This window comes from Nicotiana attenuata, unplaced genomic scaffold (genome assembly GCF_001879085.1).
Source record: "Nicotiana attenuata strain UT unplaced genomic scaffold, NIATTr2, whole genome shotgun sequence".
In the NCBI taxonomy this organism is placed as follows: Eukaryota; Viridiplantae; Streptophyta; class Magnoliopsida; order Solanales; family Solanaceae; genus Nicotiana; species Nicotiana attenuata.
This window is the reverse complement of record NW_017670468.1, coordinates 552121-579663: the sequence shown is the minus strand read 5'-3', so window position 1 is coordinate 579663 and position 27543 is coordinate 552121. Positions and strand designations below refer to the sequence as shown.

The window sequence follows — 27543 nt, the reverse complement described above, 5'->3', positions numbered from 1 at the left end:
CTAGAAGAATTCCAAAAAATCCTCAAACTGGAGGAGGAATTCTGGAAACTGAAATCTAGAATCCAGTGGATCCAAGATGGTGGTGCCAATACAAAATTGTTGCATCTCACAACCCTGCAAAGAAGAAGGAAAAAATACGATTTTTAGCATTAGAGATGAAGCAGGTAATTGGTTCCACAACCCAAAGGAACTTGTCCACATCATAACAAACTTCTATAAAAATCTATATACCACTAATCATACTTCCTCCCAAAAAACACTGCTATACATGCCTGCCCTATCCTCAATTACCCCAGCTGACCATTCCCCCCTCACCAGAGAGCTTGATGAGGAGGAGGTGAAGAATGCCCTTTTCTCTTTTAAACCACTGAAGGCACCTGGACCGGACGGTATCCACACTTTTTTCTACCAAAAATTCTGGGGGATAACTAGCAACCTTCTGGTCAACTTCTGTAAAGAATCCTTCACAAAGAAAAAAATGACTGAGGACATGAATAGAACCTTCGTTTGTTTAATACCTAAACATCAGAATGCTGAAACTTTAAGGCAATATAGACCCATTAGCCTTTGTAATACTACCTATAAGGTCGTCACAAAAATTATTGTTAATAGAATAAAACCCTTACTCAACAAAATTATCCATCCTACTCAAACAAGTTTTATAAAAGGAAGGAGAGCCTCAGAAAATGCCATAATAGTGCATGAAGTCCAAAATTTCTTCAAATATTCCAAAGGGAAAAAAGGGAAAATCATGATTAAAATTGATCTAGAAAAAGCTTTTGACAAACTAGAATAGTCCTTCATTAGATTCTCCCTGAAATCCCTTAACTTCCCGGATGACCTAATTGAGCTAATAATGTCCTGTGTATCCTCCACATCCACCTCCATACTCATAAATGGTTCAAGCACAAACTCTTTTACTCCTACTAGAGGCATTAGGCAAGGGGACCCCTTTTCCCCGTACCTATTCATAATATGCATGGAAATGCTCTCTAGACTCATTGACCACGAAGTAGACTGTTGTAGATGGGATCCCATAACCCTGTCAAAAAAGGGACCCCAATTATCTCACCTGTTCTTTGCTGACGACCTCATTCTTATGATGGAAGCCAACCAAAAAAGCTGTGACTCCCTCATAGACACTCTGAATAAATTCTGTAAGTTCTCCGGCCAATCCATCAACTTCAGCAAATCTAGAATAATCTTTTCTAAGAACACCCACCCGGACAAACAATCTCTCTTCAGCAGGTGCCTAAACATGAAAATATCAAATTCAGTAGGTAAGTACCTAGGCTTCCCCATGACAAACCAGAGGATATCCAAAAAAGACTTCCAATTCATTATCGACAATCTAAACAATAGACTAAAAGGATGGAAAACCCACTTCCTAAACCTAGCAGGAAGAACCACCCTCATCAAAGCAACCCTTGCAGCCATTCCTAACCACAACATGCAAATTTTCAACCTACCAAGAGCTACCCAAAATAAGATAGATTCCATCCAACGTAATTTCCTATGGGAAAGTACGGAGGAAAAAAGAAAATGCCACCTGCTTAGGTGGAACAAAGTCACTACTCCAAAAAGACAGGGAGGGCTAGGGCTTTTTAAAACCAATTGCAAAAATGATACCTTCAGCACCAGCCTAGCCTGGAGATACTCTAACAACAAGGAAGCCTTATGGGTCCAAGTTCTGCGCAAAAAATATGATAGAAAAACCAACCATAACAACAGACCCACTCCCAATCCCTCGTCCTCGCACATCTGGAAAAATATCTGTAAAGGGAACAAGTTTTGCCAAAAAGGGAACAAATGGATTATAGGTAATGGGGAGAACATAAACCTCTGGTACAACCGATGGATAAACCACGGGGACACACTAAGGGATAGTATCCATGGGACTTTCCAAAGAGGGGAAGAGGATATGAGGGTAAAATCCATCATTCAGGATGGTTACTTCAATCTCTCAAAATTATCCTTCGAACTACCTGAAGATATTACCCTAAAAATCCATAGCACCTATATCCAACAAACTCAGTCGGGTAGGGATAAGATCTCCTGGAACTTCCCAGGTTATAGCTCCTTCTCCATCAAGGCAGCCTATGATCTTATTACACACCAGGATACTCAGATTGAAGATAACAACCTCGACTTTAAGTGGATCTGGAAAAGCAACACTCTGAACAAACTAAAATACTTCATGTGGCTACTCACCCTCAATAGACTCCCAACAGCGACCTTTCTAGCAAAATGTAATATCTGCACATTTGACATCTGCACCATATGTGGAACAGAAAAGGAGGACAAAAAACACATGCTCTTCTACTGTACCCACTCAAAGGAAATCCGGAGGCAATGCCACATAAAACACAACTACCCACATTCGGACAATGAACTCTCTACCTTTTACTGGCTAAAGCATCAACTAAACTCAAATAAGCACTATAATCAATACATCACTTGGCCTGTCTTCATACCTTTCCTCCTCTGGTTCTTATGGACCACTAGAAACGAAAAGATATTTCACAAAAGCAGCCCATATCCCAACATTAGCAAAGTAATCAATAGTACCCAAGAATTTCTTTTTTTAAGCAATTGGAGCCCTATCTGGACACCAAAAAGAACCATCCTCATTAAATGGCAACCACCTGACATAGGAACCTTCAAACTAAACATAGATGGATCATGCCTAGGTAATCCAGGTAGGGGAGTATAGGAGGGATTCTCAGGGATAGCAATGGAAACTGGATACTAGGATTCAATATGGGATTTGCCTACGCTACGAATATCCAAATGGAAGCCATGTCCCTTTTACAACGCCTAAAACTAGCCATCCAAAAGAGACTAACCCTTTTAGTCATTGAAACGGACTGCCAGGAACTAGTCAACCCGATAAACAATGATAATTGCCTTTATCAGAATATTATTGATGATTGCAGGTTCCTATTATCTGAGGCGGGCACGCCACCCTTGAAGCATGCATTCAGAGAAGCTAATGGAGTAGCGGACACCTTTGCCAAGAATGGATGCAGCTTGGACTCTTTTTCTAACTTAATGCTGTACTATTATCTGCCTGTATTTGCTATTTCAGTTTTTGATAGAGATGGGATAGGCACTGTGTGGCCTAGACAAATCTCATGTTGTAATGACTACTAAGTTTTATGTTCTAAATAAATGTCTTTATTTACCAAAAAAAAAAACCAACCAACAACAACAATTAACCAACAACAATGCTAATAACAACCACAACAACAACGCTAATAACAACAACGCCAACCACAACAACAACTATACAAATGTTGGAACATATAGACGACTAAACTAAGAATCACCGAGAGAAGACTAACATCACTGATTCACAATTAACAAACGAGTAACTAATACTGCTAACTCAAACAAACGAGTAATCAAATTGACAAGTGATTATGCCGAAAAGCTGAAACTTTAGTTAAAGAGATATGAGCATATAATTACAGAAGACTGGTATGATACTACTGATCCAAAGATCACAACCATGAGTAATGAACAAAAGAGAATGAACTGTGAATTAACTGCAAGTAATTCATCAACTTAAATTCTTAAAATGGACAATGTGACAAAATGTAATGTTCTATTCAGCTTGATGTTAACCCTTCACAAAAAGCAGAAACAAACTATAACTTTTGACCTTGAATCAGAGGAATTAAGATAGCCCCGGAATTAAACAAATGCATCAACAACCAACAAAGGGAGTAGATTAATATGGTAAATGTCAATAAGGGTGTGCACCACAACCAAAAGTTAGTTGTCAACCTCCTTTTCTTTTTTCTTTGGAATTATAGCAAGACTATAACTCCAGTAGAGTACAGACCCGACATTCTTCTTTGCCACACCAGGCTTTGTGTGTGGCAGAAAGCTTCGAACCCATGATATGGGACTGACTCACAAATTAACTGAAACAAAAATGGGTGACAAAGAGCCTCATCAACTGCACATAGAGAAAGAAAATCGAACATACACGAGGTAAACAGGATGGACTAAAATGGAAAATAAATCATGCAAAGGTTGAGGTCAAAATTTTGGGTGCTTCACCTGTAATACGTCAGGTTGGGTCAAGGACAAGCATCTTTTCAAGTAAATCAATAGCCAAAGGTGACATGTTGAGAAATCTTGCAGAGAATTATTGCTTAGGATATTGAGGAAGCAGTTGGACATATCTTCGGGCATTATCACTTCTCAGAAATCGAAGGCTGGCATCATCAGGAGAACCTAGTAGTTTCAAGACAGAAGAAACAAAATTGAAGCTGGGAACGATAAGCAGATCAAACAGCTTCATAACTAGAGAAAATGTCCCATATATATCTGTCACGACCCAAGTTCTCCCTCCACGAACTGTCGTGATGGCACCTAGTCTCTACGGCCAGGTAAGCCTAACAATTAGCGAAAAATGAATTTAAAAGTACAAAATTAGCAAACTAACAGGCAAATATAAGTGTTTAGAATGCTGCTCAGCATATACAGTAATAACACTCTCGACCAATAATAACACTCCCAAAATCCGGAATCTCATGAATCAGCAGCTAAATAAATACATAGTGTTCTAACTCCAGAAGTCTAAGAAAAAGTAAATACAAGAAGTCTATAACTAAAAGGGGGAATAGAGAGGGACTTCTAGGTCTGCGGACGCAGCATATATACCTCGAAGTCTCTGGACCGCCTCGCCTCACGGATAGTATGGCTGAGCAGAAGAACCTGGATCTGCGCATGAAAAACATGTGCAGGAAAGGGCATGAGTACACCACAGCGGTACCCAGTAAGTACCAAGCCAAACCTCGGCCGAGTAGTGACGAGGAAGGTTAGGGCCCTACCGGTCATATATATAACATGGTAAAAACAGTAAGAAATGTGAAAGCAGAATTGAACTACAAACAGTTAATAAAGATGAAATCACAGAAAGAAATAACTCAGTACATAGAGAAAAGCAATAGGGAATCTCCTAGGATAACGTCCCGTAGTCCCAAACGTAAAAGTACAGAGGATATTCCGGGACACTGTCCCGTAGTCCAAATCGTAAATGTGCGGGGGATCTCCCGAAATACCGATCCGTAGTCCCAAAATAAATATCCAGTACAGGGGGATCTCCCGGAATACCATCCTGTAGTCCCAAAGTAAACATGCAAGGGAATCTCCCAGAAATCCGTTCTGTAGTCCCAAAATAAATACACACCGGTATCAACAAGGAATTTACAATTTTATACAAGCTCGTATCATGAAAATAGGTAATTCTACCCTAACATGCCATACAGAATTCAAGTAAAATAGTTAAGACAGTTAAGTCACGTAAGCATGATTTTCTAAGCTAAACAGGAGATTTCAAATACTAGTATTGCTCAATTAAAGGAAAAACATAGATATTTACTTAATAAAAATGGGGATTTTCAACAATTATCACATGTACGCATTCGTCACCTCACGTACAAGGCATTCATATAACAACAGTACCAAAATCTTAAGGGGAGTTTCCCCCACGCAAGGTTAGGCAAGCCACTTACCTCGAACCAACTCAAAATCAATCCGACATCACGCTCTTGCCACAAGTATCCAACTCCGAGTGACCCAAAGCTAATCAAATCAATTTCATAACGTAAATATAACTACAACAACTAATTTAACTAATGAAATCGAAGATAAAGCAGGAAAATAGAGAACGCCCAAAAATCCTCCCTGGGCCCACGTCTCGGAATCTGGTAAAAGTCACAATTATCAACACTCATTCACTCACGAGTTCACTCGTACAAAAATCATCCCAATTCGACGTCAAATTCTTACTCAAAACTCAGATTTCCCATTGGGGAACATTTTTCCCTATTTCCAAATTTCTACCCTCAAATTCCTTAATTAGATGAGAAAAATAACAATAGATTAATGTATTAGAACCAAGTTAGAGTTATAATTCATTACCCAATAGTTCCCCTTAAAAATCTCCCAAGAAATCGCCTTCTACCGAGCTCAAAATAAATTTTAGAAGTTATGAACTCAAACCCTCGAAATTTCATATTTCTGCCTAGCGATTACCGCATCTGCGTTCATGAGGGCGCACCTACGGTCTCGCTTCTACGACTATGGGACCGCACCAGTGAAAAGTCACAAAACCTCCAGGCACCGCACCTACGCTCCCTTCCTCGTAGATGCGATTCCGCTTCTGCGGTCCTTGAGCCGCATCTGCGACCAATGATTTCCATGCCTCAGACCGCATCTGCGGTTACCAAACCTCTTCTGCGGCGCCGCACCTGCGGTCCAAAATCCGCAGGTGCAAAAATAACAGGTTCAGCGAATTTCAGAAGTTGCCTAAGTCCAAATTCCAATCCGTTATGCATCCGAAACTCACCCGAGGCCACCGGGACCTCAACCAAACATACCAACCAATCCTAAAACATCATATGGACTCAGTCGTCCCGCAAATCACATCAAACGATGCTAAAACCACGAATCACCCTCCAATCCAAGCCTAATGAACTTGAAATCTCAAAAATTCTACAACCGATGCCGAAACCAACCAAATCACGTCTGATTCACCCCAAATTTTGCACACAAGTCACATTTAACACTATGGAACTATCCCAACTTTCGAAATCGGATTTCGACCCCGATATCAAAATTTCACTATCGAATCGGAAACTTCAAAAACTCAACTTTTGGCATCTCAGGCCTAAATAAACTACGGACCTCCAAAACACAATCCGGACATGCCCCTAAGCCCGAAATCACCCAACGGAGCTAACGGAATCGACGGAATTCTATTTTGGTGCCGTCTTCACACTGCTCTGACTATGGTCTAAATTCTAAAGCTTAAGCTCTCATTTAAGGGCTAAGTGTCCCAAAACACTCCGAAACTCAAAACAAATCACCCCGGCAAATCACAATAGCAGAAATAAACATGAGGGGCGCAGTTAATAGGGGATCGGGGCGTAAATTTTCAAAACGACCGGCCGGGTCGTTATATCCTCCCCCTCTTAAAACATTCGTTCGTCCTCGAACGAGCATAGAGACATACCTGAAGTGGTGAAAAGATGAGTGTAACGGCTGCGCATATTTGCTCGGTCTCCCAAGCCGCATCCTTGACCGGCTGACCCTCCTACTGAACCTTTACTGATGCAATATTCTTTGACCTCAGCTTTTGAACTTGCTTGTCCAATATAGCTACTGGCTCCTCAACATAAGATAGATCCTTGTCTAGCTGGACTGAACTGAAATCCAGCTCATGCGATGGATCACCGTGATACCTCTGGAGCATCGAAACATGAAATACCGGATGAACTCCTGTCATGCTGGGAGGTAAGGCAAGCTCATAAGCAACCTTCCCAACACGTCGCAATACCTCAAAGGGACTAATAAACCTCCGACTCAATTTCCCCTTCTTCCCAAATCTCATAACGCCCTTCATAGGCGAAACCCGAAGCAAGACCCTCTCTCTAACCATAAATGAAACATCTCGAACCTTCCGGTACGCATAACTCTTTTGTCTGGACTGGGCTATGCGAAGTCTATCCTGAATCACCTTAACCTTCTCCAAAGCGTCCTGAACCAAGTCCGTGCCCAATAATCTAGCTTCGTCCGGCTCAAACCAACCCACTGGAGATCTACATCGCCTACCATACAGAGCCTCGCACGGTGCCATCTGAATGCTGGACTGGTAACTGTTGTTGTAGGCAACCTCCGCCGGCAAGAACTGATCCCAAGAACCTCCAAGCTCGATCACACACGCATGGAGCATATCCTCAAGAATCTGAATAGTGCGCTCGGACTATCCGTCCGTCTGGGGGTGAAATGTTGTGCTCAACTCCACCCGAGTACCTAACTCATGTTGTACGGCCCACCAGAACCGTGATGTGAACTGAGTACCTCTATCTGAAATGATGGAAACTGGAATTCCATGCAGACGAACAATCTCCCGGATATAAATCTCAGCCAACCGCTCTGAAGAATAAGTAGTACACACAGGAATGAAGTGTGCGAACTTGGTCAGCCGATCGACAATCACCCAAATGGCATCGAACTTCCTCAAAGCCCGTGGGAGTCCAACTACGAAGTCCATGGTGATTCGCTCCCACTTACACTCCGGAATCTCTATCTGCTGAAGCAAGCCACCCGGTCTCTGATGCTCACACTTCACCTGCTGACAATTGAGGCACCGAGCTACAAACCCAACTGTATCTTTCTTCATTCTCCTCCACCAATAGTGCTGCCTCAAATCCTGATACATCTTCGCGGTGCCCGGATGGATGGAATACCGAGAACAACGGGCCTCCTCCAAGATCAACTCCCGAAGCCTATCAACATTGGGTACACATATCTGACCCTGCATCCTCAATACCCCATCATCACCAATGGTCACATCTCTGGCATCACCATGCAGGACCTTGTCCATGAGGACAATCAAATGAGGGTCAGCATACTGACGCTCTCTGATACGATCATACAAGGAAGATCGAGAAACCACACAAGCAAGGACCCGACTGGGCTCCGACAGATCCAGCCTCACAAACTAGCTAGCTAAGGCCTGAACATCCATCGCCATGGGTCTCTCCGCTGCTGGTAGATAAGCCAAACTCCCCAAACTCTGCCCAACGACTCAAAGCATCGGCCACCACATTGGCCTTGCCCAGGTGATACAAGATAGTGATATCATAGTCCTTCAGCAGCTCTGACAACCTCCTCTAACGCAAATTAAGGTCCTTCTGCTTGAACAGATGCCGTAAAGTCCGGTGATCAGTATAGATCTCACAAGGAACATTGTACAAATAGTGACATCAGATCTTCAAGGCGTGAACAATAGCAGCTAACTCGAGATCATGGACAGGATAATTCTTCTTATGCACCTTCAGCTGTCTGGACGCGTAGGCAATCATCCTACTGTTCTGCATCAATGCCGCTCCAAGGACAATCCTCGAGGCATCACAATAGATAGTATAAGACCTCGAACCTGTAGGCAATATCAATACTGGGGTTGTAGTCAAAGCTGTCTTGAGCTTCTGAAAGCTCTCCTCACACTCCTCCGTCCACCTGAACGGAGCATTGAGTCAACCTGGTCATAGGTGCTACAATAGATGAAAATCCCTCAACAAATGGACGGTAATAACCTTCCAAGCCAAGAAAACTACGGATCTCTGTAGCTGAGGATGGTCTAGGCCAACTCTGCACTGCCTCGACTTTCTTTGGATCCACTTGAATGCCCTCACTCAAAACCACGTGACCCAAGAATGCCACGGAATCCAGTCAAAACTCACATTTCGAGAACTTAGCATATACTTTCTTCTCTCTCAAAGCTGGAGCACTGTCCTCAGGTGCTGCTCATGATCTTCCCAACTCCGGGAGTACACCAGAATGTCATCAATAAAGTCAATGACGAACGAGTCAAGATATGGCTGAAATACACTGTGCATCAAATGCATAAATGCTTCTGGGGCATTGGTCAGCCCAAATGACATAACAAGGAACTCGTAATGACCATATCGAGTCTTGAAAGCAGTCTTCGGGATATCTGACTCCTGAATCTTTAACTGATGATAACCTAAACGCAAGTCAATCTTAGAAAACACTCGAGCACCATGTAACTGATCAAAAGGTCATCAGTACGAGGCAAATGATGCCGGTTCTTCACTGTAAATTTGTTCAACTGGCGATAATCAATGCACATATGCATAGAACCATCCTTCTTCTTCACAAACTAGACAGGAGCACCCCAAGGTGACACACTAGGCTGAATAAAGCCCTTATCAAGCAATTCCTGTAACTATTACTTCAACTCTTTCAACACAGGAGGAGCCATACGGTAAGGAGGAATAGAAATGGGCTGAGTGCCCGGCAACAAATCAATGCCAAAATCAATATCTCTGTCGGGCGGCATATCCGAAAGATCAGCTGGAAATACATCAGAGAAATCCCGTACTACTGGGACTGAATCAACTGTAGGGGTATTAATACTGACATCTCTCACATAAGCTAGATACGCGTCACGCCCCTTCTCAACCATTCGCTAAGCTTTAAGAAATGAAATAACTCTACTGGAAGTGTGATCTAAGGTACCCCTCCACTCTAGTCGCGGTACACCTGGTATAGCCAGCGTCACGGTTTTGGCGTGACAATCAAGGATAGCATAATGGGGCGACAACTAGTCCATGCCAAGATAACATCAAAATATACCATACTGAGCAATAACAGTCTACTCTGGTCTCAAAACCACTAAGAGCAATCAAACACGACCGATAACTGCAGTCCACAACAAGAGAATCTCCCACAGGAGTAGAAACATAAACTAGGGAACTCAAAGAATCACGAGATACGCCCAAATGCGGGGCAAAATAAGAGGACACATAAGAATAGTGGAGCCTAGATCGAACAGAACCGATGCATCTCTATGACAGACCGGAACAACACCTGTGATGACAGAATCGGAGGCAACAACCTCGATACAGGCAGGAATGGCATAGTATCTGGACTGGCCTCCTCCTCTAGGGCGACCTCTACCTCCCCGACCTCCACCTCTAGCTGGCTGGGCAGTGGGGTAGCAACTGGTGCTGTAATCGTAGCCTGGGAACTCTGTGGAGAACATTGTGGCTGAGAAGTCTGTGGAAGTGCACCCCTCCTAAGTCTAGGGCAATCCCTCACCATATTACGTGTGTCACCACACTAAAAACAAGCTCTAGGAGGACGTGGCGGCTGTGACTGGCTCGGGCCAGGTCTGCTGGACTGACCACTGAAAGCACCCCGTGCAGGAGGCGCACTAGATACTGGAGGTGCATAATAAGGCTCTTGAGGTCTAGAAGGGGCTGGAATACCACTGGCTGCTAGAAGAGCTGAATGAACGGGGTGACTCATATAACCCCTACCGTGACGAACTGCAGCTGGGGCACGGGAACCAGAATAATGGCCAGACTCTCGAGACCTCTTGGTCTCTCTCTCCTCTCTATCCCGAGCATGCATGCCCTATACTCTCCTAGCAATGCTCACCACCTACTGATAAGAAAAATCCATCTCCAACTCCCGGGCCATGCTAGATCTGATGCTGGGAATAAGCCCCTCAATAAACCGGCGAACTCTCTCGCAAACCGTAGAAACCAAGGCCGGTGCATGCCTAGCTAAGTCACTGAAACAGACAGCATACTCCGAAACAGTCATAGAACCCTGGCGCAAATGCTCAAACTCCCCGCACCATGCGTCCCTGAGGCTCTGGGGAACATACTCCTTCAAAAACATATCTGAAAACTGGGACCATGAAAGGGAGGCAGCCTCAGCTGGACTGTCCAACTCAAAAGTACGCCACCACTGATAGGCTGCTCCTCGAAGCTGGAAGGCAGTGAAAGAAACACCACTCGATCCGGATATACCCATAGTGCGGAGGATACGGTGGCATTCCTCTAGAAATCCCTGAGCATCCTCTGATGCCAGACCACTGGATGTAGGAGGCTGGTACTTTTTGAACCTCTCAAGCCTGCGCTGCTCCTCCTCTGAAGCTACTACCCTATCTCAGGCTGAACTGGGGCTACAGGCGGTACCGGTATACCCTCTGGGATCTGATCAACTTGAACCCGCTGCTCTGGGGTGCAGGAGGCAGGAGTCTGTGCTCCTCCCCCGGCCTGAGATGTAGCGGTAGCAAGATGAATCAACCTTGCCTGAGCTAGAGTGGTGTACATGCTCATGAACTATGCAAGGGTCTCCTGGAGAGCTGGAGTAGTAGTAGCAGTAGGCGTATCAGGAGTTTGGGCTCCGGCTGGAGCTGCTAGTGGCTCCTCTATGGCAGCTCGCGCGGGTGCTTTAGATGCACCACGTGCGCGTCCTCGACCTCTACCCCAGCCCCGACCTCTAGCGGCTCTAGCAGGGGGCGTAGGTGTCTGATCATCTCAGGTAGCACGTGTCCTCACCATCCATGTGAAAATAGAAGACAGAGTTTTAGAATTTTGATATCAAAAAATCTCGCACGACAAGGAAATCAAGTGAAGTGGAATTTTTCCGAAAAGTTACATAACCTCTCGAAGATAAGTACAGACGTCTCCGTACCGATCCGCGAGACTCTAATAAACTGGCTTGTGATTTATGACTCCTATGAACCTAGAGCTCTGATACCAACTTGTCACGACCCATGTTCTCCCTCCACGAACAGTCGTGATGGCACCTAGTCTATACGACTAGGTAAGCCTAACAATTAGCAGAAAATGAATTTAAAAGTACAAAACTAGCCAACTAACAGGTAAATATAAGTAAAGTGTTTAGAATGCCGCTCGGCATATACAATAATAACACTCTCGACCAATAATAACACTCCCAAAACACGGAATCTCATGAATCACAAGCTAAAGAAATACATAGCTTTCTAACTCCAGAAGTCTAAGCAAAAGTAAATACAAGAAGTCTACAACTAAAAGGGGGAATAGAGAGGGACTTCTAGGTCTGCGGACGCGGCAGATGTACCTTGAAGTCTCTTGATCGCCTCGCCTCACGGATAGTATGGCTAAGCAGAAGAACCTGGATCTGCACACGAAAAACATGTGCAGGAAAGGGCATGAGTACACCACGGCGGTACCCAGTAAGTGCCAAGCCTAACCTCGGTCGAGTAGTGACGAGGAAGGTCAGGGCCCTACCGGTCATATATATATATAACAGGGTAAAAACAGAAAGAAATGTGACAGCAGAATTGAACTACAAACAATTAATAAAGATGAAATCACAGAAAGAAATAACTCAGTACACAGAGAAAAGCAACAGGGGATCTCCCAGGTTAACGTCCTGTAGTCCCAAACGTAAAAGTACAGAGGATCTCCCAGGATACCGTCCCATAGTCCAAATCGTAAATGTGCGGGGGGTCTCCCGGAATACCGATCCGTAGTCCCAAAATAAATATCCAGTACAGTGGGATCTCTCGGGATACTGTCCCGTAGTCCCAAAGTAAACATGCCAGGGGATCTCCCGGAAATCGGTTCTGTAGTCCCAAAATAAATACACAACGGTATCAACAAGGAATTTACAGTTCTGTACAAGCTCGTATCAGGAAAACAGGTAATTCAACCCTAACATGCCACACAGAATTCAAGTAAAACATTTAAAAACAGTTAAGACAGTTAAGTCACGTAAGTATGCTTTCCTAAGCTAAACAGGAGATTTCAAATACTAATATTGCTCAATTAAAGGAAAAAACCAGATATTTACTTAATGAAAACGGGGATTTTTAATAATTAACACATGTACGCACTCGTCACATCACGTACAAGGCATTCATATAACAACAGTACCGAAATCCTAAGGGTAGTTTTCCCCATGCAAGGTTAGGCAAGCCACTTACCTCGAACCAACTCAAAATCAATCCGAAATCATGATTTTGCCACGAGTATCCAACTCCGTGTGGCCCAAATCTAATCAAATCAATTTCATAACGTAAATATAACTACAACAACTAATTTAACTAATGAAATCGAAGCTAAAGCAGGAAAATAGAAAACGCCCAAAAATCCTCCTCGGGCCCACGTCTCGGAATCGGGTAAAAGTCACAAATTATGAAAACCCATTCACTCACGAGTTCACTCGTACAAAAATCATCCCAATCCGACGTCAAATTCTTGCTCAAAACTCAGATTTCCCATTGGGGAACTTTTTCCCCTACTTCCAAATTTCTACCCTCAAATTCCTTAATTAGATGAGAAAAATAACAATAGATTAATGTATTTGAACCAACTTAGAGCTAGAAATCATTACCCAATAGTTCCCCTTCAAAATCTCTCAAGGAATCGCCTTCTACCGAGCTCAAAATCAATTTTTGAAGTTATGAACTCAAACCCTCGAAATTTCATATTTCTGCCCAGCGATTACTGCATCTGCGGTCATGAGGGCGCACCTGCGGTTCCGCTTCTGCAACTATGGGACCGCACCTGCGAAAAGTCTCTAAACCTCCAGGCACCACACCTGCGCTCCTTTCCTAGTTGATGCGGTTCCGCTTCAGCGGTCCTTGAGCCGCATCTGCGACCAATGATTTCCATGCCTCAGACCGCATCTGCGGTTACCAAATCGCTTCTGCAGCGCCGCACCTGCGATCCAACATCTGCAGGTGCAAAAACAACAAGTTCAGCAAATTTAAAAAGTTGCCTAAGTCCAAATTCCAATCCATTAAGCATCCAAAACTCACCCGAGGCCCCCGGTACCTCAACCAAACATACCAACCAATCCTAAAACATCATATGGACTCAGTCGAACCCTCAAATCACATCAAACAACGCTAAAACCACGAATCACTCTCCAATCCAAGCCTACTGAACTTGAAATCTCAAGAATTCTACAACCGATGCTGAAACCAACCAAATCACGTTCGTTTGACCCCAAATTTTGCACACAAGTCACATTCAACACTACGGAACTATCCCAACTTTCGGAATCGGATTTCGAACCCCGATATCAACATTTCACTACGGACCTCTAAAACACAATCCGGACACGCCCCTAAGCCCGAAATCACCCAATGGAGCTAACAGAATCAACAGAATTCCATTCCGGAGCCGTCTTCACACTGCTCCGACTACGGTCCAAATTCTAAAGCTTAAGCTCTCATTTAGGGGCTAAGTGTCCCAAAACACTCTGAAACTCAAAATAAATCATCCCGACAAATCACAATAGCAGAAATAAACACGGGGGAAGCAGTTAATAGGGGATCGAGGCGTAAATTCTCAAAACGACCGGCCGGGTCGTTACATTATCGAGAGGTTGCTTTGAAGTCAGACCTTCGTTTCTTGAACCCGTAGTGAAAATATGAAATGATTTACTTAGTCAATGAACATTTGAAAGCGTTGTCTGCATGGAATTACACCATGTCGCTGGTTATAGCACTGGGAAGCACTCTCAACTCCCAGCTTCAGAGGATGGGAATGCTTAGGACTAGTTTCAATTTAAAAAGGAGGGGAAATGAAAAAGAAAAGAGGAGGTTCTTTCAGGTCTCAATCTCCTAATAACTTTTCCACTTCAAAACATGCAGGTAGATTGTCACTGGATCAACTTACTTTACTCTTCCAAATAAACTTTTTTTCTTAATTAGGTTCCTGCTAAAGGTCTTTGAAAATGTATTGCAAACCATAAAAGAATTTGAAGTGACTTTTACCTCAGTAATGAGTCTCAGCTGATGTACATAATCTTTTCCAGGAAACAAAGGTTCTCTCATCATTATTTCACCAAGAATACAACCAAGAGGCTAAACATCAATTGCTGCAGTGTATTTTGAACAGTTAAGGAGCAATTCAGGTGCCCAATACCAGCGAGTGAAAACATACTGAGTCATGTAATCTGTCTCAGAAGTTGTCCTCGCCAATCCGAAGTCTCCAATCTTGAGGTCGCAATTTGCATTTAGGAGCAAATTGCTTGGCTTAAGATCACGATGTAAGACATTTGCTGAGTGTACATATTTCAGTCCACATAATAGCTGATACATGAAGTACTGCAAAATTAAATCACGTGTTATCCAACTATTCAGATGCAGGCAAGGTAACAACAATGTGCCAGAGTAACTTTAGGAAAGAAAGAGGTATTCTGAATGTTCTCAGTGAAAGCTGGACCAACTTCCAGGCTTTCCTTAACATTATTAAAAGAAAATAATGTATACTTGTTGCTCCCAAATGCACACGAAAGTATACGTGGTCGACAAGTAATATAGGATTGTAAGTTTAAATATGCCACCGGGACTTGTGATTAACTATCAACTAAATTAAACCAAACAATTAATCTATTCAAGCAAATCCTAAGGTATGAATATTTAACTAAAATTTAATCTAGAGTAACAAATTAAGAGATTAATAAAAACAACGACAAGCTTAAAGACGGGTTCAATGGGAGAGAATATTCTAGAGCTATGAGTTGGCTAACAATCCTATTGAGTTTTCCACTTAAATTGTCTAATTAATTTATCTGGTTTATTGGTTGACATGGTTAATATTGCTCGTAGCCTTCTCCCGAAGTACAACTCGCCTATTCAAGCTAACCTAACGCCTATATTCCTATGGAATTCGAATTAACAAGAACGCATTAATAGTTCCTGTATAGTAATCAAGCAAGGCGATTGGGTATATTCCTATCCTAACTGCAAATCCGCCACCCTCAGAGTCAAGATCTTGCTCTACTCAATCTTATATGCAATATAGAATTCCCTCTCCCGAGTTCAATCCTAGATTCGTAGATAGTACTCAATTGGTGATCAAGCAATCAATTAATTAAGCGCAAGATTGAATAAATAAACCAATATGATAAAATAATAAGAACAATTCAAGCTTCAAACTACAACGTTCATGTAACACCCAAAACTCTAGAACTAATAAACTATGAAACTAAAGGAAGAGAAGAGAAGAAAAGAAAAACTACTTAGAAGACTCCTCCAAGCATGGTGTGTTTCCCCCCCACGTGAATTCTCCTTCAAAGTATGTTTGATCCCCTTCAAAATATGTTAGATATCTCCCAAATAGGTTTAGAACTCCTTTTATACGAGTTAGAGGGGACTTCGGCTGAAATAACCTTGTCCAGGACGAATTTGGACATGTTTCACGCCACCGGTGCCTACCTAGCGCCAGGCGCCCTCCATGGCGCTGCCAATTTGGAGTTTCTGTTTCTGGCGCCACAGGTAGAGCTAGGCGCTGCCTGTGGCGCTGCAAATTCCAATTTTCCTGTTTTCGTCAGTTTTGGCTCTAATTTCGCATATTTCACCCCCAATTGCTCCCGTATCATTCCTACACATAAAAACACCTCAAATTAATATAAATCAACACATTTTACATCCTAAATCCACGAAACAAAATAAAACATGAGGCGATATACATATAAATATATATACTTTAAGCTAAACATGAACATCCCACACTTAGACTCTAGCTCGTCCTCGGGCAATGGGGCTATCTGATAAACCCCCAACTACGTACAAGTCTCAACTATAGAGGTGCAATTCAACTTTTAACGACACACTATACCCTGATGAACGGTAGCAACAATTAAACTATAGCATATGCAATCACATACACTTTCCTTTACTTATATCATTCTTCACATATTCACAACAACATGCTCATAACAATCCTAGCCTCAACAGTCGACTCAATATATATCACAATGCACCCATGGCTTGAACACCCAACATAAGAAGTCTAATAATGTTACCTATTCCTTGTGAACCATGTGCCCTCACAACAAGAACAAGAGAGTAAGTTGAATCCACACATCTGAATCTCATGATCAAATATAGTTCAAGGACTCACATATATCAAAGAAAATCTCTCACTCTCACAGAGAAGTCACATGCATGCAAAAAGTTCCATATGCTTGCCCATAATATAAATCTCCACTAATGTAGGCTCACTCGATCTAAAATCAATTAGGACTCTATATGGTTGTAATGTGGGCTAAGGGACGGGTAGGATATATTTAGGATTAGTGGTTCACCCTCCTAAACACTTTAACACATCACATAATAAACTTTAAGCGCAATTTCTTCAATCCACTTCAATTTTACAAACAAGATCATTCCTCAGAATTATTTCCTCTTTCTTTAAGCACTACTTTAATTTATACCCCACTAGCAAGGACAAGACAACAATTTAATCCTTTCAATTTTTCCTTCACTTTTTTTTTCGAATTTTTCTTTCTTTTTCTTCTTTTTTTTTCTTCTTTCAACTATTCTTTTTGCTTTTTCAATTTTTCGCTAGTGGTGTATTCTTTTACAAAATAAGTGCACCTTTCTTATTCCATTGGTTCCACTCAAAAGCCATCCCACACTTAGTCCATATATCTTCTAGCGCTCATTTCACAATTAAAGTGCCATAAGAGGTAATATGATCAAAATAATATCAATTAAGAATAAAAGGGGTATAGGCTCGTAATGTGGGCGCCAATTGAAAGTCTATAGGCTCAAAAGGTTTTACTAGGGTTTAATTTTTGTTTGTGATAAGCAATTAAGCTCAAAAAGATCAAAGAAGGCCTAAAATCATTTTTTAAACCGAGCATCGTCTAAAATTTCGCTTCAACTCACATACCGGGCAAGTTCTAGACTCAATCACAATAACATCGACTACACAAACCTCACTTCACACATGGCACATGACTCACTAAGCACAGTCTCATTCCGACTCTCAAACAATGCAAGTATTCACGGAGCCACAAGATATTAAGCATTAAGCACAAAGTAAATATAAGTCAAGCAAAAGAGACATAGGCGTCACAAAACATGCTATCCAATTTCATCAAAGCATCATGAACAATATCAAAACATTGGGAAGATACTCCACATGCCAAAGTTTAAATATTCTACTATCAAACAAGTTAAAGGAGCCTAAGTTCATCACCCTTCCTCCTTTTATTTCCTAAAGTCCTAATCTACTCTAAAAAAACAAAAAAAACTACTACCCGGTTCAAACTACATCCCATGAAAAAGAACCGATGCACAAAGAAAAACCACAGGGAATTATTACTACCTAAAGAAAGCTAAAAGACATATTTTTAGATTTTTGTTTGGACTTTAATCCCTCAAGAAAACTGTCTAGGAAATCCATCGTCGGGAACAAGTCAATTTTTCTACTTTTTTTTTTTTGATTTTTTTCTCATAGCTACTAAAATACTACACAACTACAAAAATAAAAATAAGAAGTTAGCATTTTTCTAACATACTACTACTAATTATATAGAGAAATTCTCCCACCCCACACTTAAAAGAGTGCAGTGTCCCCAATGCACAAATAAATCAAAACAATAACTGGGGTGGACATGAAACTCCCTGAACGGCCAAAGGCCGAAGCAATAGCAGCTCACGAGATACTCAGACTTTTCCCAAGCGTGGTCTTTTGTGTGGACACCACACACTTATTCCTCACCATCTAGCTCGCTTTTGCACTCTTCCAATAGCTTTGCTTCGTATGCTTATAATCCTACAAAATAAAAACAAACACTAAAAAAATAATATAATAAGAAAAAGAAAAAAACTAAAAGAAAGCAATAAAGTTGGGTTGCCTCCAACCAAGCGCCTAATTTAATGTCACGGCACGACATGAACAACTTTTTGCCTCCACCTCGAACTTATGAATTGAGCTCCTAATTTGGCTTCACGCTTTCTGTTATGCTCCCTGGGCGGTGAGGCAAATTTAGTTGGGCCAATCAACCAATAACGCGTTTTACACTTCTTGGACTTTAGATGAGGAATGTAATTTTTACTTTTTGGAACAATAAATTCAAGAATATAGGCACCCCGTTCCTCGTCCATTGGCTCCTCCAAAAGCTCAGATGACTCGATTTCCATGTCATCATCTGTACACAATGTTGAAAAATGTATGGAATGAGGACCAATACACCCTAACTCTAGAATTGTATTACTATTTACATCCTCATATTTACATGCACTAGACTCTTCAAATATAACATTATCCATTTCCTCGTATGGCTCTAGTGTAACTTTCTTAACATGGGCATCATCAACAAATATATGCTCGAATGATTGGCTCTCCACTTTTAGCTCCTCAATTTGGCGTATAACCTCCTTTCCAGCTTCACACAAGTCATTACTATTTTGTTGGGCGTTAGACGCATCAACCTTTGCAATCAATTTAGCTCCCAAGTCGTGAATAACAGTGCCAAATTTTTCGATTTCTTGTCCCAGTTCAGCTTTTCCTTCTATTAAGTCTCTAATCCCATCTGTAATTTCCTCACGTTGAGCCTCATATATTTCCAGTCTTTCAGCTTGTTCTACCAGCCAAGTTTGACTCAAAATCTCCTCCTTTTCAAAATTTTTCTCTTGCTGGTACTCGCTCTCTTCATTTAATTTTTCCATATTGGCCTTCATTCTTGTGATTGTTGCCCTTATTCTTTTCATATCTTTTTTGAGTTCATCATGTTGCTCTGCTACTTGCCTCAAAATATATCTAATATATGCATCAGGTTCCATATCCTGCGCTTCGTTGCCCCTATCAAACTCACAAACACTGTTAGAAAGATCATAATAAGGGCACAGAGAAGGATGAAAAGAATTAGGACAACCATCCCAATGGCCATCTTGACTACCACATATATTACAAATATTTCACTCAAAGGATTGAGATTGTGCGCACAACTCGCTCCTACATTCTGACAATTTTTCCACCAGTGGGGTCCTCCACAATATGGACAAGGATCATCAAAATAACAATAACCATCATTCGAGTAATTTTAATTCCAAGATGCCATGTTCAAATATATAAGAAATACTAACTAAACTAGAAAAATTAATAGATAAAAAAAATGTATAATCTACAAAAATAGCTAATTTCTAAGTCCCCAACAAATAGCGCCAAAACACATGTTGCTCCCAAACGCACACGCAAGTATACGTGGTCGATAAGTAATACAGGATTGTAAGTCCAAATATCGTACCCACAAGGACTTGTGATTAACTGTCAACTAAATTAAACCAAACAATTAATCTATTCAAGCGAATCCTAAAGTATGAATATTTAACTAAAATTTAATCTAGAGTAACAAATTAAGAGATTAAAGAAAACAATGACAAGCTTAAAGACGGATTCAATGGGAGAGAATATTCTAGAGCTATGGGTTGGCTAACAATTCCGTTGAGTTTTTTACTTATATTGTTTAATTAATTTATCTGGTTTATTGGTTGATAGGGTTAATATTGCTCGTAGCCTTCTCCTGAAGTACAACTCGCCTATTCAAGCTAACCTAGCGCCTACATTCTTGTGGAATTAGAATTAAAAAGAAGGCATTAATAGTTCCTGTATAGTAACCAAGCAAGGCGATTAGTATATTCCTATCCTAACCGAAAATTCGTCCTCCCCCCCCCCCCCCGAGTCAGATCTTGCTCTACTCAATCTNATCTTATATGCAATATAGAATTCCCTCTCCCGAGTTCAATCCTAGATTCGTAGATAGTATTCAATTGGTGATCAAGCAATCAAATAATTAAGCGCAAGATTGAATAAATAATCCAATATGATGAAATAATAAGAACAATTCAAGCTTCAAACTACAACGTTCATGCAGCACCCAAAACTCTAGAACTAATTAACTATGAAATTAAAGGAAGAGAAGAGAAGAAAAACTAGTTAGAAGCCTCATCCAAGCGTGGTGTGTGTTCCCCCACGTGAATTCTCCTTCAAAAACTTGTTGCTCCCAAACGCACACGCAAGTATACGTGGTCGACAAGTAATATAGGATTGTAAGTCCAGATATCGTACCCACATGGACTTGTAATTAACTATCAACTAAAATAAACCAAAAAATTAATCTATTCAAGCGAATTCTAAAGTATGAATATTTAACTAAAATTTAATCTAGAGTAACAAATTAAGAGATTAAAGAAAACAACGTCAAGCTTAAAGACGGATTCAATGGGAGAGAATTCTAGAGCTATGGGTTGGCTAACAATCCCGTTGAGTTTTTCACTTAAATTGTCTAATTAATTTATTTGGTTTATTGGTTGACAGGGTTAATATTGCTCGTAGCCTTCTCCTGAAGTACAACTCACCTATTCAAGCTAACCTAACGCCTATATTCCTATGGAATTAGAGTTAACAAGAACGCATTAATAGTTCCTGTATAGTAACCAAGCAAGGCGATTAGGATTTTGCTCTACTCAATCTTATATGCAATCTAGAATTCCCTCTCCCGAGTTCAATCCTAGATTCATAGATAGTATTCAATTGGTGATCAAGCAATCAAATAATTAAGCGCAAGATTGAATAAATAAACCTATATGATAAAATTATAAGAACAATTCAAGCTTCAAACTACAACGTTCATGTAGCACCCAAAACTCTAGAACTAATAAACTGTGAAATTAAAGGAAGAGAAGAGAAGAAAAACTAGTTAGAAGCCTCCTCTAAGCGTGGTGTGTGTTCCCCCATGTGAATTCTCCTTCAAGTATGTTATATCCCCTTCAAAATATGTTAGATATCTCCCAAAATAGGCTTAGAACTCCTTTTATACGAGTTAGAGGGGTCTTGAGCCGAAATAACCTTGTCCCTGACGAATTTGGACAAGTTTCACGCCACTGGCGCCCTGCCTAGTGCCAGACGCCCTCCATGGCGCTGCCAATTTGGAGTTTCTATTTCTGGCGCCACAGGTAGGGCTAGGCGCTGCCTGTGGCGCTGCAAATTCCAAATTTTCCTGTTTTCGTTCGTTTTGGCTCTAATTTCGCATATTTCACCCCCAATTGCTTCCGTATCATTCCTACACATAAAAATACCTCAAGTTAATATAAATCAACATATTTTACATCCTAAATCCATGAAACAAAAGTAAAACATAAGGCGATATACATATAAATATATATACTTTAAGCTAAACATCAATACTCCTAATAATCTAGCTTAGCATGCCAGAACTACAATAGCAGGATTGATAACATCATTGGGAGAAGGGAATAAATTCTTATGACAGAGCAACCTAGTCATTGGTGTGCCTTCTGTATCTATAACAGGAAGATATAGACATTTAAATACTTCCTAAAAATCATTATCAACCGCCATCACTAAGTGTCTGACTAATAAACCCCTCCATCTTTAGTTGTACACCTGTCTCAAAGTCATAGTATAAGTATGAATGGGCAAAAGAGTAGATTATACTAGTAAGCAGTAAGAGAACCAAGAAAAAAGAGAAGGGAATTCTTCTTCAACTTACATGTCACATTAAAGAATGACAAAGAATGCTCACCCAATACTTAGATAATTTTTTTAGCAAAATAAAACTTATTAATCTAGTTCCTAAACAGAACTATAGCCATATACGATCATAAGGTTTCCTTTCTCCATCATTTCGTTGATCTCATCCAAGTTGATTAACTAGAAATGATGTTAAAGCAGCACCAAAACTTGCAGAAGCAATATATGCATAGTTGGTTTCTAAATCCTACAACTCGCATCAGACAAATCAACTTTGCCTCAACTTCATATTAGAAACTAATAGCAAATCATATCTTGACAAATCATAAATATCTAGGAACAGAATTGTCACGACCCGGATTTCTCACCGTCGGGATCGTGATGGCGCCTAACTCTTAGAATGCTAGGCAGCCAATAAATACAGTTCTAACACATTAAACATTAACCAAAACAGAAATTAGTAATAATTAAAACTAAACAGATATGAAGTGCGAAAATTTTATAACAGTTTAAAACACTAATACACAACTACCCCAAAGATCTGGTGTCACAATCCACGAACGTCTAAAAATTTTTACAAATACTGGTTTCAAGGAAATACATCTGTTTTTGGGAATGAAAGAAAACAGGAAACTAAGATAGAGGGACGGGGACTCCAGGGTCTGCGAACGCCGGCAGATCTACCTTGGGTCTCCTGTGGACTGAAGACAGCAACCCAAACTCTGATTAGTATGGTCTAGTACCGGGATCTGCACAGACAGTGCAGAGTGCAGTATCAGTACAACCGACCCCATGTACTGGTAAGTGCCGAGCCTAACCTCGACGAAGTAGAGACGAGGCTAGGACACGACAAATAACATAAACCTATGCAGTTAAATAATATGCTAACAGAATAATAATTAATAAAAGCTAAGCATAAATTAACAGGAAGGGGGCAACATGCTATGGGGGTATCAAAATAAAGAATCACAGCAGTAGAGGAATTTAAACAGCTAGTACACTCTGAACCGGTAATAACAAGTAAACACAGCAAACGGAAAATGCACGGTATCACCCTTCGTGCTTTTACTCTCAACCTCACCAGGTAATCAATAATAGAAACGTGCACGACATCACTCTTCGTACTTTACCACTCAACCTCACCAGATAATCAATAATAGAAACGTGCACGACATCACCCTTTGTGCTTTACCACTCACCCTCACCATATGAATAATAGAAATGTGCACGGCATCACCCTTCGTGCTTTATCACTCTTCCTCACCACATAAGTAATAAAAACGTGCACGGCATCACCCTTCGTGCTTTATCACTCTTCCTCACTATAAGAAACAACAGAAACAATAACAACCCGGCAAGGGCATCAAAATTAAACAACTTTGTTTCATCATTTAACTTCACAACACAAATCTCAACTTGAGCCAATACTCAACCAATATCCAAAACAAGGAAGGCATAATAAGACTTGTTTAACATGAGTAATAACCAGTTTAAGCAGGAATAGTACGTATAAAGAAACACAACGGTCACAAGTATAAGACTCACTCGCATGCTACGACCCGACAATAACGTATAGATACTCGTCACCTCACCTATACGTCGTACTTAACAACTAAACATGTAGCAAATAAGGCAACAATACCTAATCCCTCAAGCTAAGGTTAGCGACAACACTTACCTCGATTCCACGGCCAAAATCAAGCCTCAAATACCGCCTTTCCCTTAGTTTCCACTTCCAATCCACTCGTATCTATTTATAATTAACTTATTAACATCAATTAATGCTAAAGAAACCAATTCCAATGCATAATTATAGATTTCCACACATTTTCCCCAAAAAGTCAAAAATTGACCCGGGCCCGCTTGGTCAAAACTCGAAATTCGGACCAAAACCCGATTACCCATTCACCTCCGAGCCCGGATATACAATTGGTTTTGGAATCCGACCTCAATTTGAGGTCTAAATCCCCAAATTTCGAAATTCCTAAGTTCTACCCAAAAACAACCAATTCCACCATGAAAAACCCTAAATTCTAAGATGAAATATTGTAAAAAGATGAAATAGATTGAAAGAAATGAGTTAAGAATCATTTACCTATGATTTGGGAAAGAAATGGTCTTTGGAAAATCGCCTCTTGAAGTTTAGGGTTTGAAAATTTGAGAAATGAATCAAAAATCCCATCTAAGTTATGTTTTGAACAGCTGCAGATGTCACATTTGCGACCAGAGCTTTCCAAATGCGAACCTCGCAAATGCGAAGAACTATCGCAAATGCAAAGTTCCCCACACCTCCGCTGCCTTTGCAATTGCGAAGGTAATGATTGCAATTGCGATCAGGGACCTCCGCAAATGCGACAAGAAGATTGCATTTGCGATCACACCTCTTCCCAGACTCTCTACGCAATTGCGAAGATATGTTTGCATTTGCGAACCATGCTGGCCCAGGCCTTCTTCGCAATTGCGATGAAGACCTCGCAATTGCCATGCATGTTTTGCTCGCAATTGCGAAGCCTGATCTCGCAATTGCGAGATTAGGGGCCTGCAACAGATTCCAGTTACACCAGCAATTCTCTAAGTTCCAAAATCACTCCGTAGCCTATCCAAAACTCTCCCGAGCCTTCGGGGCTCCAAACCAAACATGCACACGAGTCTTAAAACATCATACGAACTTGCTCGCGCGATCAAATCGCCAAAATAACATCTAGAACTATGACTTAAACACCAAAACACGTGAAATTTTCAAGATAGTTTCAAACTTCCTATTTTCTCAACCAAAGGTCTGATTCATGTCAAATCACTTCCGTTTTTCACCAAATTTCACAAATAAGGTTTAAATATTATAACAGACCTGTACCGGGCTCCGGAACCAAATACGGGCCCGATACCAACAGATCAAGTACTTAAATTATTGCATTTTCAGTCATATCAATTTTCTTCAAAAATTTATTTCTCGGACTAGGGACCTCGGAATTCGATTTCGGGCATACGCCCAGGTCCCATATTTTACTACGGACCTTCCGGGACTGTTGGAACACGGGTCCGGGTTCGTTTACCCAGAATGTTGACCGACGTCAACTAAAATCATCTTCTTAAGCCAAAAATCATCTATTCTTAAGTTTTTCACTTAAGGGCTTTTCGGATACACGCCCGGACTGCACACACAAATCGAGGAAAGATAAAATGAGGTTATCAAGACCTCGAATACAGAATCGAATTCTAAAACAAAAGATGACCCTTTGGATCAACACAAGAATTTTCAAGGAAGAGAAAAACCTGGCAATGATCATTCGTCAAAGGCTGTTCAGACCGAATAATCTGATGAAGATCAATATCCATCAATTCATAAATTATGTACATATCGTTGAAAGCCTCTTCCTTTGGCGGTCTTATGATATCTTTGATCGCGATAACCTGACATTTTTTTACCAAACTTAATGAAGCAATAAATCAAACTCTTTCACATACTAATCACCAGATACGAGCACAATCCACTTACATTTTCGTGATCCATGTGCCTAAGTAGCATAATTTCTCTCAATGTCCTCTTTGCATCGATCCTATTATCAAACGCATTTCCTATTTTCTTAATCGCAATTCCCTCACGCGTCTCTGAATTTATAGCAGCACTAACAAATAGCAAGAAAAAAAGAAGAAAGAAATGATTATTCCATCATATAAATGCCCCAAACTTGGCTAAATAAGAGCAAAAATAACAGGTACGAGGAGATTTGAGGAAAAACATAATTCAGCACAGAAAAATATGTTCTCTTTAACAGATTAAACTTTTGGATAAACAGTTCACATTTGACATTCAAAACATTTCCAACACACTAAAAGTAATTTGTCCTACATATAAAGAGCATGTGAAAACCATATCCGCGTTCCATTCCATTTATGAGGTATGCTTTCCTGTTTAGTTTATAAATACACATTTTTCTACTTAGAAACAATTTAACGTTAGACTTCACCTTTTACCAAATATCACACAGATGTCAATGACTCGTTTTACACTACAAGTTTCAAAAATATTTTACCCATGATATAGACTAACTGAAACAAAGCCTTGTCGCAGTTATCAGAGTAATCTTTGCACAAAATAGAAACTACATACTTATTTTCTAGACTAAGGGTAAATGGACAAGAGCTCATAGAAGAAGGCATGAGCCACCACAAAAGAAAACAAGCAGATAATTCTTATGCCAATAAACAAGCAGATAATTCTTATGTCAATAACAATATAAGCAACATGTTAATAAACTAATTGAATCTAAAGCACAATCTAGCAGTTAATTGAATCAAATAACTAACAGTTACTAACACTAAACGAACCAGAGGATTCTTATCAAAGACCACGACAATATAAATAACATGTTAATCAACTAATTGAATCTAAAACACAATCTGAATAACCTGAACTAATAATAATTCAAACTAATATATTCGAGTGTAAATCAATAAAGCGACTACTTGTAGTTGACAGAATAAATAGCGAGAGACGAACAAGGAAAACAAAGAAAGACATAAAATTGATGAACAAGGGATTAGGATTTTAGCTAAACGCTCGGGTTTCAAACCAGTAGTACAACACGACTAGACGGCGAATCGATCTCCACGCCTCTTTTCTCGATGTCAAATGCCGAAAAATACAAACTTTGGCAATACAAAGTTGATTCCAGCACTGTGGCAAAGAGAAAGAGAGGCCACGAGGTCGTGTTCATGATAGAAAGAGGCTCAGTAGCGGCAGGAGGTAGTTGGCCAGAATTCAGCCGAACTTTGGCCGGAATTTGGAGGGGTTTTGAAAGTTTTGGGGCATGGAACAGAGAAGAGGAGAGTGAGAGGAGACCGGTGGTGTAAAAGTTTTGGAGTTTGGGGTGGTGAGCGCCGCCCAGGGTTTCGGTTATGCTTAGATTTACGG

The 27543-nt window shown here is 40.7% G+C and overlaps 1 pseudogene; it reads right to left on the bottom strand.

Moving 5' to 3' along the window:
- On the bottom strand, positions 1–26520 carry LOC109239854 (annotated as a pseudogene).
- Positions 26521–27543: the final 1023 nt, after the last annotated feature.